Source organism: Stenella coeruleoalba (genome assembly GCF_951394435.1).
Source record: "Stenella coeruleoalba genome assembly, chromosome: 5".
Lineage (NCBI taxonomy): Eukaryota > Metazoa > Chordata > Mammalia > Artiodactyla > Delphinidae > Stenella > Stenella coeruleoalba.
The window spans coordinates 111689469-111702051 of record NC_137150.1 but is presented as its reverse complement, the minus strand read 5'-3'; positions in this window follow the sequence as shown (position 1 = coordinate 111702051).

Below are 12583 nucleotides of genomic sequence, written 5' to 3'. Positions count from 1 at the left end.
TGCAATGAAGTAACTATATTTAAGTACTCTTCTACTGGATATAGGTATTTTCTCAATTCCTACTAATGAAAATAATATGAAAATAAACATTTATAGAATCTTTGTGTGAATCTACTATTTTTCCTTCAAGGTGAAAGAGAATGAAGTTTTTTCCAAATGGTATAAACATAAAGCTCAAGATGCATTGAGTCAAATCCCCTCCAGAAAAGTTATTGAGGCAGCAGGCTATCAACAGTGTAGAAAAGTGTGAATAAAAATAATAAATTTTCTTAAGTGGCTGACTTCATATATCTGGAAAATTTAATAATTAAATTATTATTATATAGGATTTGTTATTAATGCTAAGATAAATGTGGCCATATTGTATTATATTACATTATAGGAAATAAGCACACTGATCTTTTCAATCTAGATACCCTGGATTATATATACAATATCAAGACAGTTTAGATTAATATATGAATAATAGGTACATTATGAAATAGTATATAATATATTCAGGAATAATTTGGGCATGTGATGTAGATATGATGAACAGTAAAATCTGTGATTCTCAAATATATATTTTTTGACTTGGTCTTAGTACAGTAAAGCATTGGTATGTTATATTCTCATTTTTATTGATGGTGCCTTTGTAACTAAATATATTTTTCATTAATTTGTTGTATAAACAAAACAATACCATAAGAATTTTCTAAACTTCCTGACCATAACTGAAGCCAGCTTTGGTTAATGTTTTCAGTTGTGGCATAGAAAACTAGAAAGAGTCAGTCTGTCAATGGCAAACATGAAGATGTAGCAAATATAAATTCAGTTGACCCGATACCAACTATGTTGGTCATCAGCCAATAATACCAGGTGCTCAAGAACTAGAAGACAGCAGGTGAAATCCATAAACCACAAAAAATTTAATAGCACAGCTCACGAATATAAGAGTATTCAGGTCTAAAATTAACTAGGTTATTAAGAGATGCCTGAAGTCTCATGGAAATTTAAAGGAGAGTCAAAGATATTTTGTTGGTTAGGGTGGAAGAAGAATGAGGTGTGGGACAAAAAATCCAATTGCGAGTAATAAAATATTACATAAATACCACTGGCAAAATATATAGCTTAGAATATTGGACAAAGATGTGTGGATAGGGCTTCCCTGGTGGCGCAGTGGTTGAGGGTCCGCCTGCCAATGCAGGGGACACGGGTTCGTGCCCTGGTCCGGGAAGATCCCACATGCCGCGGAGCGGCTGGGCCCATGAGCCATCGCCACTGAGCCTGCGCGTCCGGAGCCTGTGCTCCGCAACGGGAGAGGCCACAACAGTGAGAGGCCCGCGTACCGCAAAGAAAGGATGTATGGATACCTAATCATAGATATTTCGAGCTCGATTCTGCTTCCAGTTAATCAGTCCATCACACAGAGAACCATTTATGAAAACGGTGACAGCTAATATCAATCAAAAAGCCTGAAGGAAAGTAAGCTATAGATTTTGATTCCTTCTTATCGTCAAAGAAATAGTGTTAGAGTTCTCCCAACTATTTTCCCCTAGAAAGTATACGTTTTTTTCTACTTTAAATGTTAGTAATTTTGTTGAAATCTTCTGAATAAAAGCTTTTATCTGCAGGATTTAGAGGTAAGAATAGATGAAATAATTTACCTGTTTTGCTCTAAGAAAGCACGATTTTATAGACAGCATCTCTGAATTTATTTGGTAAATGACTTAGAATAATCAAATGTCAAATAAATGCATTTTTAGTTGAAAATCTTTAAAACCATTTGTAGACCCTAAACAATCTTGATGAGCTAGGAAAACATATTGCAGAAAATGAATATTCACTGGACATACATGTTTGACTATTTTACTTCAAACTCTCATTGCTCGACTTGAAAACGTGCACATTCAAAAAGATAATTATAAAATAATTTGAGACAATATTATTTATTTCTCAAATATCTTATTCAACCTTTAAATACTACTCAAGTCAATTGTTTTATCAGTTGCAAAGGAATTATCTGTACTACAAAATTTTCTGTCAACTGCATTTTTGTGCATGTTATGTAATGCACACATATTAGAAGTGCATGCTCATTTTTTTTTAACTTTAGCAGTACTCTATTGGAAAGGTTTAGAGAAAGAATAGTCACAAATAATTACACTAGATAGTGTGTTTATGTGTGAGTGTATTCATGTATCTTTCTGTGGTCAGTCTGTTTGTCTCGTGGGTTCAGTAGGAGAAAATGAAAAGAATAGAGCTGTTTCAATGCCTTTTGTTTGACTTTTGGGCAGTTCCACCAATTCTTAAAGGAGCACTATCATTGAAAGGGTAAAGTGGAATGTCATAAAGCGACAGAACAAGGAAAAGCATAAATTGGGGAATGGAAGTGGAAATGTCAAGAAGTACCAGGGAACGGGACATAGGCAAACAAAAAGGGAGATGAAGTACTTGAGCTACTTACAAAGGTCTTCTAATAGCATTGTTTTAATACTAATTTCAGAGTATTGTATAAAAAGAAATTCTGATATTCAGAAAACTGCCTTCATCTTAAATATATTCAATTTTCATTACCCATAATGACAAGGACCTGTTTCAAGGCAATGATAGAATTACTACCAAGTACAGATATATTCCGAATTTCTACCAACACTTAAAACAATTTAAGCACGGAATCAGAGTATTTTCCAACATTGTATACCCTTCCTAAAATATATCCAGGTTTATGATATTTTAAATAAGAGAATCATCAAAGAAACAGTGGAATTTTTCTTTCTTTCTATGACCTGAGATAAACTAAATCTATCAGTAGAAAATTTTCAAAGCAGCATGAAATATAATTTGCTGCATTTAGCTTTCACATTGGGGGGTGTTAAATTTTGACAGGGAATAAATAACCATAAACTATGTGCAAGAAAGAATACTCTAACAAGTTATAATAGGATGTGTACCCATTCTTTGATTTTTCTCGCCATTTGTAGTGTTATAATTATCTGTTGGTCACAGTGATAAGCCACTGTGTAATTATTTATCTCCTCTACACTGTGTCTAAAGCATAAAAGAAATAATGACTTGAGCATAGCAAGGATGCTAAATAACCTGCAGCCACCAATGAATATAAGGTAGGTCTGGCAATAGAATACTTCTTATTAATTGAAAGAGGTTAAAAGTAAATTTTAAAGATATTTTCATTAAAGAGTAGAAGGAATGTAGCAGCATTTCTTTTAAATAAATAATAATGTTACATTTTGCAAAGGAAGCTAATGAAATATTATATTTATGGCTTAAAACCCCAAGCTGAAGTTAACATTTCTATAAAGTTAATTTCAGCTAAAAGATTCTTTTTTAGTGGGAGACCGATTGATTTTGTATTGGTCACTTGTTGAACTACAAGAAATGCTGAAGCAGAAGGTATCTGGAAGGGAAAGAATATTGACAGTCACTGCAGCAAGCATAAATAAGAGTGTCTTGCTGAATGTGTGTGGAAAATAAAGACATTATTTACACTCAATGGCAGTTTCACAATGCATTTTGGCAAGAAAACTCAAAAAGAGATGATTTATGGGCTCCTGTAAGAATTTAAGTAGAGTTCTAAGAAACTAGTCTAAAAATGAATCAGTTGGGGTGAGATGATTAAATATAGGCAGAAAAATTCTAATTCCTTCTAACGAGAATGACCGCACATGCACAATTATGCTTCAGCAGTCCACTATTTCAATAACATTAATTTAGGTCCATTTTCGTACAATGTTTATTTGCCATAAAAACTATTTTGAGCAAACTAAAGTTAAATCATGTTCCACTGACATAATAGACTATGAGAATTAAATCTTAAATCAGATAAATTTTTCAGAAATATTTAGCCATGCAATAAATAACAACACAAAACACTGACTTTACTTTTATTCATGGACTCTTTAAAAAAGGGAACTTTCATGAAGGAATAAACTTTCTACAAAACAGGTAAATCTCATTGTCTTCGTATAATGCTAAAATATAAGCATTAACCAATGCTTATGAGCTTCCTGGCAGTCAAAGTAATAAAGGGAAAACGAAGTTTTGCGGTTATGTGGCTTTCGTATCACATTACAAAAAGCACATGAACTCAGGCAGAGAGACAAAAAGTTTTATTAATTCTAACACTAAAAATGTATTATGCATTCTTTCAAAAGGGAAAATAACTCAGCAGAATAATCAATGTTTGCCAAATGCTTTGTACAAATTAAGTGCTCAATAAATTTAATAAAACATTGTGTGGCTTACTTTCAATAAGCCACACAATATGCATTTAATAGCATTACTAATGGAGCATTACTAATAATTTAATAGCATTACTAATGTAAATGCATTACATTTAATGCATTTAATAGCATTACTAAGATGATTTTGATATGAGCTTTTTCATAGTTTATCTCAGAAAAAAACAACAACACTGTGCTATTAAATGATATTTCTGTTAAACCAGGGCTTTTTAATATTTGGCAGATATCACATATCCCCTTAGCAGCTACATAAAGACTAGACACTCTTCTCAGAATAAGGTTTAAAAATGTGTAATATTTAAAAATAACATTGCAAAGAAAACTACATCAAAATACAGTTTTCAAAATATTTTTGATGTATACTATTATAATGTGTAGTAGCTATTCTTCAAAGATGGCCCTCCAGAGGATCCATGCCATTGTATAGATGCCTCTCATGTTGAATCTGGGCTACTGGGAATAGTAAAGTTAGGTCATCAGAAAATTTGCGGCTTCTGCCTTGGTCTCGCAGACCAAGGAATGTTTTGGAACATTCCCTTTCAGAATTTAGCTGCTACAGGGCAGAGAGAAACCAGGTGTAGGTGCTCAGGTTGTCAGTCGCCACTAATCTAGCAGCCTACCGCCAGCATCAACTGTCAGTCTTGTGAGTGAGTCAGGTGGAACAACCAGCCTAGTTGAGCCTTCAGATAACTGCAGTCCCAGCTGACATCTGTCTGGGATCTCATGAGAGACCCCCAAGAACCACTTAGTCCAGTGAAAGCAATGGACTGTAAGAAAGAATAAATCATTGCTTTAAGCTACTAAGTTCTTGGGTGATTCATTAGACAGTCATAAATAACTGCAGAAATATGATTCTCTATTAATGCAGTAAATAATAAGATCACGCAGTATCTAATAACCATAGTGATTTCAAATCAGTGATGAGGGTATTCAAGATTTTTGTTACATCCATAGTTTTCTTTGGAAATATCTGAAATTTCTATGGAGGCTAAAGTCACAGATACTGCCATACAATACTCTGGTTTATTGCTCACATAAGTAATTAAGGAAATGTTCAATTTAATTAAAACTTAGAAATAAAAAATGAACCCTTTTTTCCACGTTCATGGATTCTCCCTGAATTCTAAGCATGATTGTAGACTCCATATTAAGAACTCCTGAGCTAAACCACTGCTTGGAGATGTGACAATTGTGGAGAGGATAACTCTTATGTATTACATAAGCTTTGCTTTTTAAATAGGAAAACAATTGCAGCAAGATACTTAATCCAAACTTTGAAGAAAACTATAAGACCACTGTTTATGATGTAAAAACTAAGTGTATCATGCACCAACATAATGATAAATCCCTCTTGACTATTTAATTGAATCAGCAGCTCAAATATTGATTTTAGAACTAGGAAAATATCAAAAGTTCTAGATTGACACTTTATTGTCACCAAACTTAAATCCATTCAGTTAGCATATGTCTATGCTTACTTTTTCTAGGCCCACTTTCAAATTTTACTGAAATATATCTCTGAAATTATTAAATGATACAGCATCTTTATCACTACCCCCATGTTTCGCATTTTTCCCCCTACATATTCTAGATGCATGACGACACATATGGTTAATCTTGAGTGCCGACTGAACCTGGAATCTTATGCTAATGATTTGAAGGCCAGATCAGAGTCCCAGAGTCCCATAACCACCTTCAAATTCATAATCTTTGCAGAATTTTTTTCAATATCAGGTTAGATCACCAGGTTAGACAGGAAATGTATTTTTTACTGTTATTCATTAGAATAGTAGACTACAGAAAACATTTCAAAAAATAATACCACAGCATATTTCAAGGAACCAAGAGAATATGACATCTTTGGAAAACTAATTTAAAATGTTAAAGGTTATATATGAAAGATTTGGCTCATCTGTCAGTATGTATCAGAGGCTCAGGTATCTAAGAGAAAACTACAAAATAAATTGACCTCTCCTGCTTTTCAAAAATCTAAGTTTGCTGTCAAAGAATTCAATTCATTCTCTCCTATCTTCTCCCAATTTCCAAGTTTCTGAACTACCATTTTATTAAATGCTTCATTTCCACTTGACCTCAATATAGAACTAAAAGCAACGATGCCTTGTGTACAAGAAGAGTGGACTAAATATATGTTGCTAGTGATTTCCTCGTGAGGTCCACAGGCATTCATGGAGATATCATGATTCAATTGCCAACTGTTGCTTTTAGCCAACATTTTGTTTATTCTTCAGTGGCTGGTCATTCAAGTTAATTATCACGATCCTCAGAAAAAGCTCCTGTTGCATAGTGAAGGCTCTGACTCTTTATTTGGTTACAGATAATCTCCTATAGCTTTCAGAAGCATTATTAACAAATTGAAGTCATTTAATCAGCAGCTGACTTTTTTAAATCATTACATTTGTGTAGTCTCCTTTTCTCTTTACCCATCAATTTATCTTTTCATTTCCACTGTCTTTTTCACAGCAGTGTTTTCATGGCTTACCTAGAAACAGCAGTGCTTGAAAAAAAAATAGCATCTAGATGTGAATAACAATACACAGCATACTCAATGATCTGGATTACCATCAATGCCATGTCGAGAGGTCACCTATGCCCTGAGTCTAGAGAACAAGCGCCAGCAGCTCTGTTTTTAATCATCAGTTACTGCTCACGATACTGCATTTGATGTGCGATAATATATTTTAAAAAGATAGTGATATGTTGCCCAGTCTACTTAATGGACGATGTTTATACTTTTAACCACCAACCACAGTAATTTTGGATAAAATATCATTAGTGTTATAAGTTTTCCTGTTCATAAAAAAGCCCATTCTACACCAATAATAGCACGACCCCCACTATTCCCCAGCAATGCTGAGATGTACTGGGATTTAAACAGATGGAATGTGTTATGGGAGTGCCCTTATTATGACCTAAAGGCATCCTTCTTTCCCTTGGGATCAAAGGTGAAGTTATTTTCCATGCTAACTCTTTGTTCTGAGGCAGAGTCTATCAACTCTGCCACATTTCTGCTGAATTATATGATGGTTTTGAAACGTGAGTTGATGTTCCCTTGAGACTGTACTTTAATCAGATTCATTTCAATAATAATAAAAAAAAGAATCCTAGAATAATGAAGTGACAATATTTTATAGGCAATAAAAGGAAGATCAGATGCATTAGATAATACTTAACAGATCCTTAAGATAAATTTACAGTGAATGCAGTTAGCCCCATCCCCCCTAAAAATAGGTCATTACAACTCTTAAGAGAATTGGACATACTGTGCTTTATATGCTTCAATGCTTTCATTTAGATAACATATTAGTCATACTGAGCTTCAGTGTTTTAGATATTTTGATACTTTGGCATCTCTGTTAAGACAATAATACTGTATCCAAATCACATGAATAACAATTATTTCTTTTTAATCATACAGCCAGAAGCAGCAGAAAACTTTTCTCAGTAATATGAAATTTAAAACTTAGAGTAATTTTAAGAATTTTTTCTATAACATTTACTTTAAGAATTTTTTCTATGACATTTATTTTCTGTGACAAATACTAAGTTTAACTTTTTGTGTTATAAGCCATATTCAGTTGGAAATTAAATTATTATATGACAAGTATTATTTAAGTTATGCCAACTTTAAAAGTAGAGAAGAAAAGCATTTAACTGTCTTTTATAGATTAAAACATACTAAGTGTTTTTATAAGCTCTCTAGTGATGCTTATATTATTCTAATGAATTGTACTAATAGAGGATCTTGGTTTAAAATATAATTGTCCTAGATTTATGTTCATCTCTTAGAGTTGTCCATTTCTTACTGTATTTTTAGCATGTCACTAACGTTTGATACTATTTCTAAAGCTTAATTTTGGACCTCTCTGCTTGTTATGTCAGTATTTAAAATTCCTCTTTTATTTCATCTCCTTGACTCTAGTTAAGACAAAGAACAAACATTAGAAGTATTAAAAATCCCTTTAGACACTTTATTTTTTCATAGTTAATGGACCAAATCATAGGCAATCAAGAGACCTAAAACTCATTTTACCTTAAGTAGATTTATTACGTCTTTGTATTTCTATGCTATTATCTTTTTACCTGGAGGCGGCAGCATCTAAAATGGCCCCCAATGATCACTGCCTCCTGTTGTAAATGGTCTTGTGTAATTCCCTCCCCTCAAACATCTCGCTTCCAATCAACTGACTGTGGCAATGTTAAGCAGATGGCATGTCCATGACTAGGTTACAAAATATTGGGATGCATGTCTTGTCAACAGACTTTCTTTATTCCTTCTTGGCATGCATGCTTGCTGAAGCAATCAGCCATGTTAGAGAGGCCCATATGGCAAGGAACTTAGGGTAGCCTCTGGCCAACAGCCAACAAGAAACTGAGGCCCTCAGTCCAATAAACCTGTCAACTACGTGAGTTAACTTAGAAGTTAAGGTTTCAGATGAGACCGAAGTGCCCGCAGACATCCTGACTGCAGTCTCATGGGAGATGATGAAACAAAGGAACAACTAAGGCATGACTGAATCCCTGACCTCCAGAGAATCTGAGACAAATAAACGTGTTTAAGCAACTAAGTTTTGAGGGTAATTGGTTAATTATCAATAGATAAATAACACATTTCCTTAGACTTTATTTACCTTGGGGTTTCCTGCCACTTTTCAAAAATCTAGCGTGTTCCTGTAATCCCACACTGAAGTGGTAGACCTCTTTCACTGGCAGTCCTTACCCTTCCTCCTTGCCAACCCAGACTGCAATTTTTCTTTGGTTATCATTACCTCATAAGCTCTAGGAAGATGATTCCTTTTCCAATACCTTGGGGTTGTATCAGTATAAACCTAAAACAATCACCGTAGATTGTTTTTCCCTGCCGCTGACAAGTCGCTGGTGTATGGCTCCATCCTCGCCAATGAGATCTGAGTGTCAGTCGACTAGAGCACTCATAGGAATGGTCTCCCAATGCAATGAAAAAAATGAGTGGGAAGAAACACCTCTCTTCTTACTCATATTTGCAGGTTATGCCACCATCGTGCAACCACAGATAGAGCCACTGTCATTTTAAGAGCGGCAGAAAAAGATGAACATGATGCCCGTGATACTACGTTATGATGCCACTAAATTATCACCCTAGAATCACCCTGCCTCCCATCTTTTATTTTATGTGGCACAATTAAGCTAATTTTATATGGGTCTTCTGTAACCTGTAGTTAAGAGCATCCTTACATCTTGCTAGAATGTATGACTTTTAACTGATACTAAATATATGCAGAGATTTCTGTTCATGTACCAGGACAGGGCAACAGCTGTCTTTAAACAGCATTAATCACATAATACAATCAAGCTCATACAGATACTTGTTTTGAAAATTTTTCTTTAAACCCCAAAATTATACGCGGCACTTATTTGATCTCAACCACAACTTGCAACTCTAGAACTTTAAGAGATCTCATTCAGATAAATCAGGAATGGAAGACTAAACTCAACAAGCCTTTAGCAGCTTTTCTCAACTGGTCTCCTCATCTGAATTGCAGAGCACAATATGTGATGTGAATGACTATTTTATCAATTCTGTGGAGAACAGTACAAAAGTATTGTGCTATTGCCATGCTAGTATAGAAGTTAATTCATTACAGACAAGGGATGCCTGCAGGCATCTGGACTTAAATCACTCCTGGGACACCAGTTGTGAAAGGACATTCTGGTTGTTAATCCCATACTTCCTCAGCTACACTAGCTCCCCGTCACCTTTTATTCTATTTATCTATTTTTTTCCAACAAAACCTGTAGCAGTGGAATATTCTTGATCTCTCTGTTCTCAGGATAAGACTTTGTATAAAATTCTTTCACCCAGTCAGCTTTTCCAGAATTATCTTTTTATAATGACATCATATAGGGATTCTAATCTATGTTATAATGCCTGATATGTATTAGGATATTAATGAATGCTCAATGTTAAAAGATCAAAAAGGGACAGCTTGTACGTTAGCCCATTATGATTATTGCAGAGTGCAAAGTCCAAACTTCTGCTAAATAAGGAATGATAAATTGATTTTGTTATTCAATAGTTCAGTATCTTATTGTTCACATGTATTTTACTTTTTAATTATTTTGTTGATATCATGTCTGAAAAAAAATGGCCTTTCACAATATGCCATTCTATTTGCCAACATCAACACCATCGTGTTTTTAATTAAGCCAAATATATTTGTGCTTACATTTCTTGCAAAGGGAAAACATATTTTTCAATTGATATCTAATCCTATGAGAATAAGGTATATAAAAGGGAATCAGAGCCATACAGGGTACATCTGAAATTAAACTTCAGTGCTTATGTTTATGTGCAGGGTGGGAAAAGAAGGGTAATAAGGACATTTCAAATGCAAATTCAAAGAGCACTTTGTGACACAGTTTAAGCTCCACCTCATAGTCTTAGGGTTGACTAATTGAATTGCTATTGATAAGATGTCACTTAAAGAGACATCTCTGCAGTGAAACATGAGTTTGCTGTAAATGACCTGTCATTAAAGTCAAGGGTAATATCCATGTCTGGACTGAATTAAAATGTACCTACTAGCAATGTGCTCGGGTGGAGTTAAACCAGCAAAAATGGGAGAAACTCAGTGTCCGTGATCCACTAGAGAATTATGCCTCAGGTGCTATGTTAATTTACTTTCTGGCAAACATTAATTGAAGCCCATCAATAAACCAGGTAGAAAAGCTGGGAACTGCAGCTACATTAATTGCCAGCTACACTCAGATATACTTTTACCTAAAATATGTGTAACATTAGTTTTGAATTTTTAATTACATCAATGTTGATAATATAATTAGTTTTGTATAATTTTCATACAAAAGGTGATAATACTGAAATCATAATTTGGAGACATGGTTTTTAAATCAGGTTTTCCCGAGTGTCTCATATTTAGCCAGGAATCACTTAAACAACTAAAATTCACATTCAGCCAGTAATAAAAATCATTCATCAAAGCCCACATATTTATTAAATACCTACTTTGTAAAGTAAAACCATAAGTGTTTCTATGTTTGTGCTAGATTTCAGCCATCTTGCTATTTCATACAAACATCATCTAATTTATACAGACAGGTAAAGGATTTTCTACAACCTGCCTCTGTAGCAAGATATAAAAACCTTTTCCATAAAAAATATATATTTTATATATTTTAATCCTTTATACTGGGAATGAATTAATCCTTTTCCCCCTTTTTTCCACATCTCAGTAGAGATATAAACTATTGGTCATGATTCTTCCTACTAACATGACTAATATGTAATATGTCCTATTACAAAGAGAATAAACATAAACACATTTTTCAAGCCAGATTTTAGAGACAACATATATTACCTCCCAAAATTTAATAATATGTGTTTCTGTAGAGCAAAGCTCCATATATTGTAACCTGCTTTTAAATTTAAATATTATTTTTAATTGCTGAGTCATCACCAGGCTGGTTTTCCTCAAGACTTTTTAGTGGTTTCAAAGTTATAAAGAATCATCACTTTTTTTTTTTTTTTTTTTTTTTTTTTTTTGCGGTACGCGGGCCTCTCACTCTTGTGGCCTCTCCCGTTGCGGAGCACAGGCTCCGGACGCACAGGCTCAGCGGCCATGGCTCACGGGCCCAGCCGCTCCGCGGCATGTGGGATCCTCCCGGACCGGGGCACGAACGCGTGTCCCTTGCATCGGCAGGCGGACTCTCAACCGCTGCGCCACCAGGGAAGCCCAGAATCATCACATTTTAAGTGTCCATCACACTTATACACAGTTACATTTATGAGGATTCAGCTATGTCAGGAAGCAGACAATATGGCAATACTGGGTTGTCACTTAATAAGGAATATTTAGACACCTAATGCCACATCCTAGAAAACTGTAAATTGTTTTCATCTCTATTCATATTTCATCTATATTTCTTTATTTCATTATCACCTCTGACCTTAATGCTAGCCTTTATTGTTAACTGAGAGGGATTAAAAAGGTAAAAAATTATAATTAAAAAGGTGAAATATTTGTATACCAGCCATGACAAACTCATTTAAAAATAAATCAAGTTTTAATTGATAATTATACATATTAGAGTTATATTACCTCTAAAATATGACTGCATTTTCCCATTTGGTGTAAAAAAAAATGTGTACATAAACTTGCTATATATTTTATATAATCATTTCTATCAAATTTCAATAGCATATGCCTCAAAAAAACTTAATTTCAGTCACTAGAAATTGTTTCCAGTTAAAAATCAGGATTTTACTAATTTTTTTTCAAGTTCTATATTAAGCTATTTGATGAAAATCTTTATATAGCAAGTCC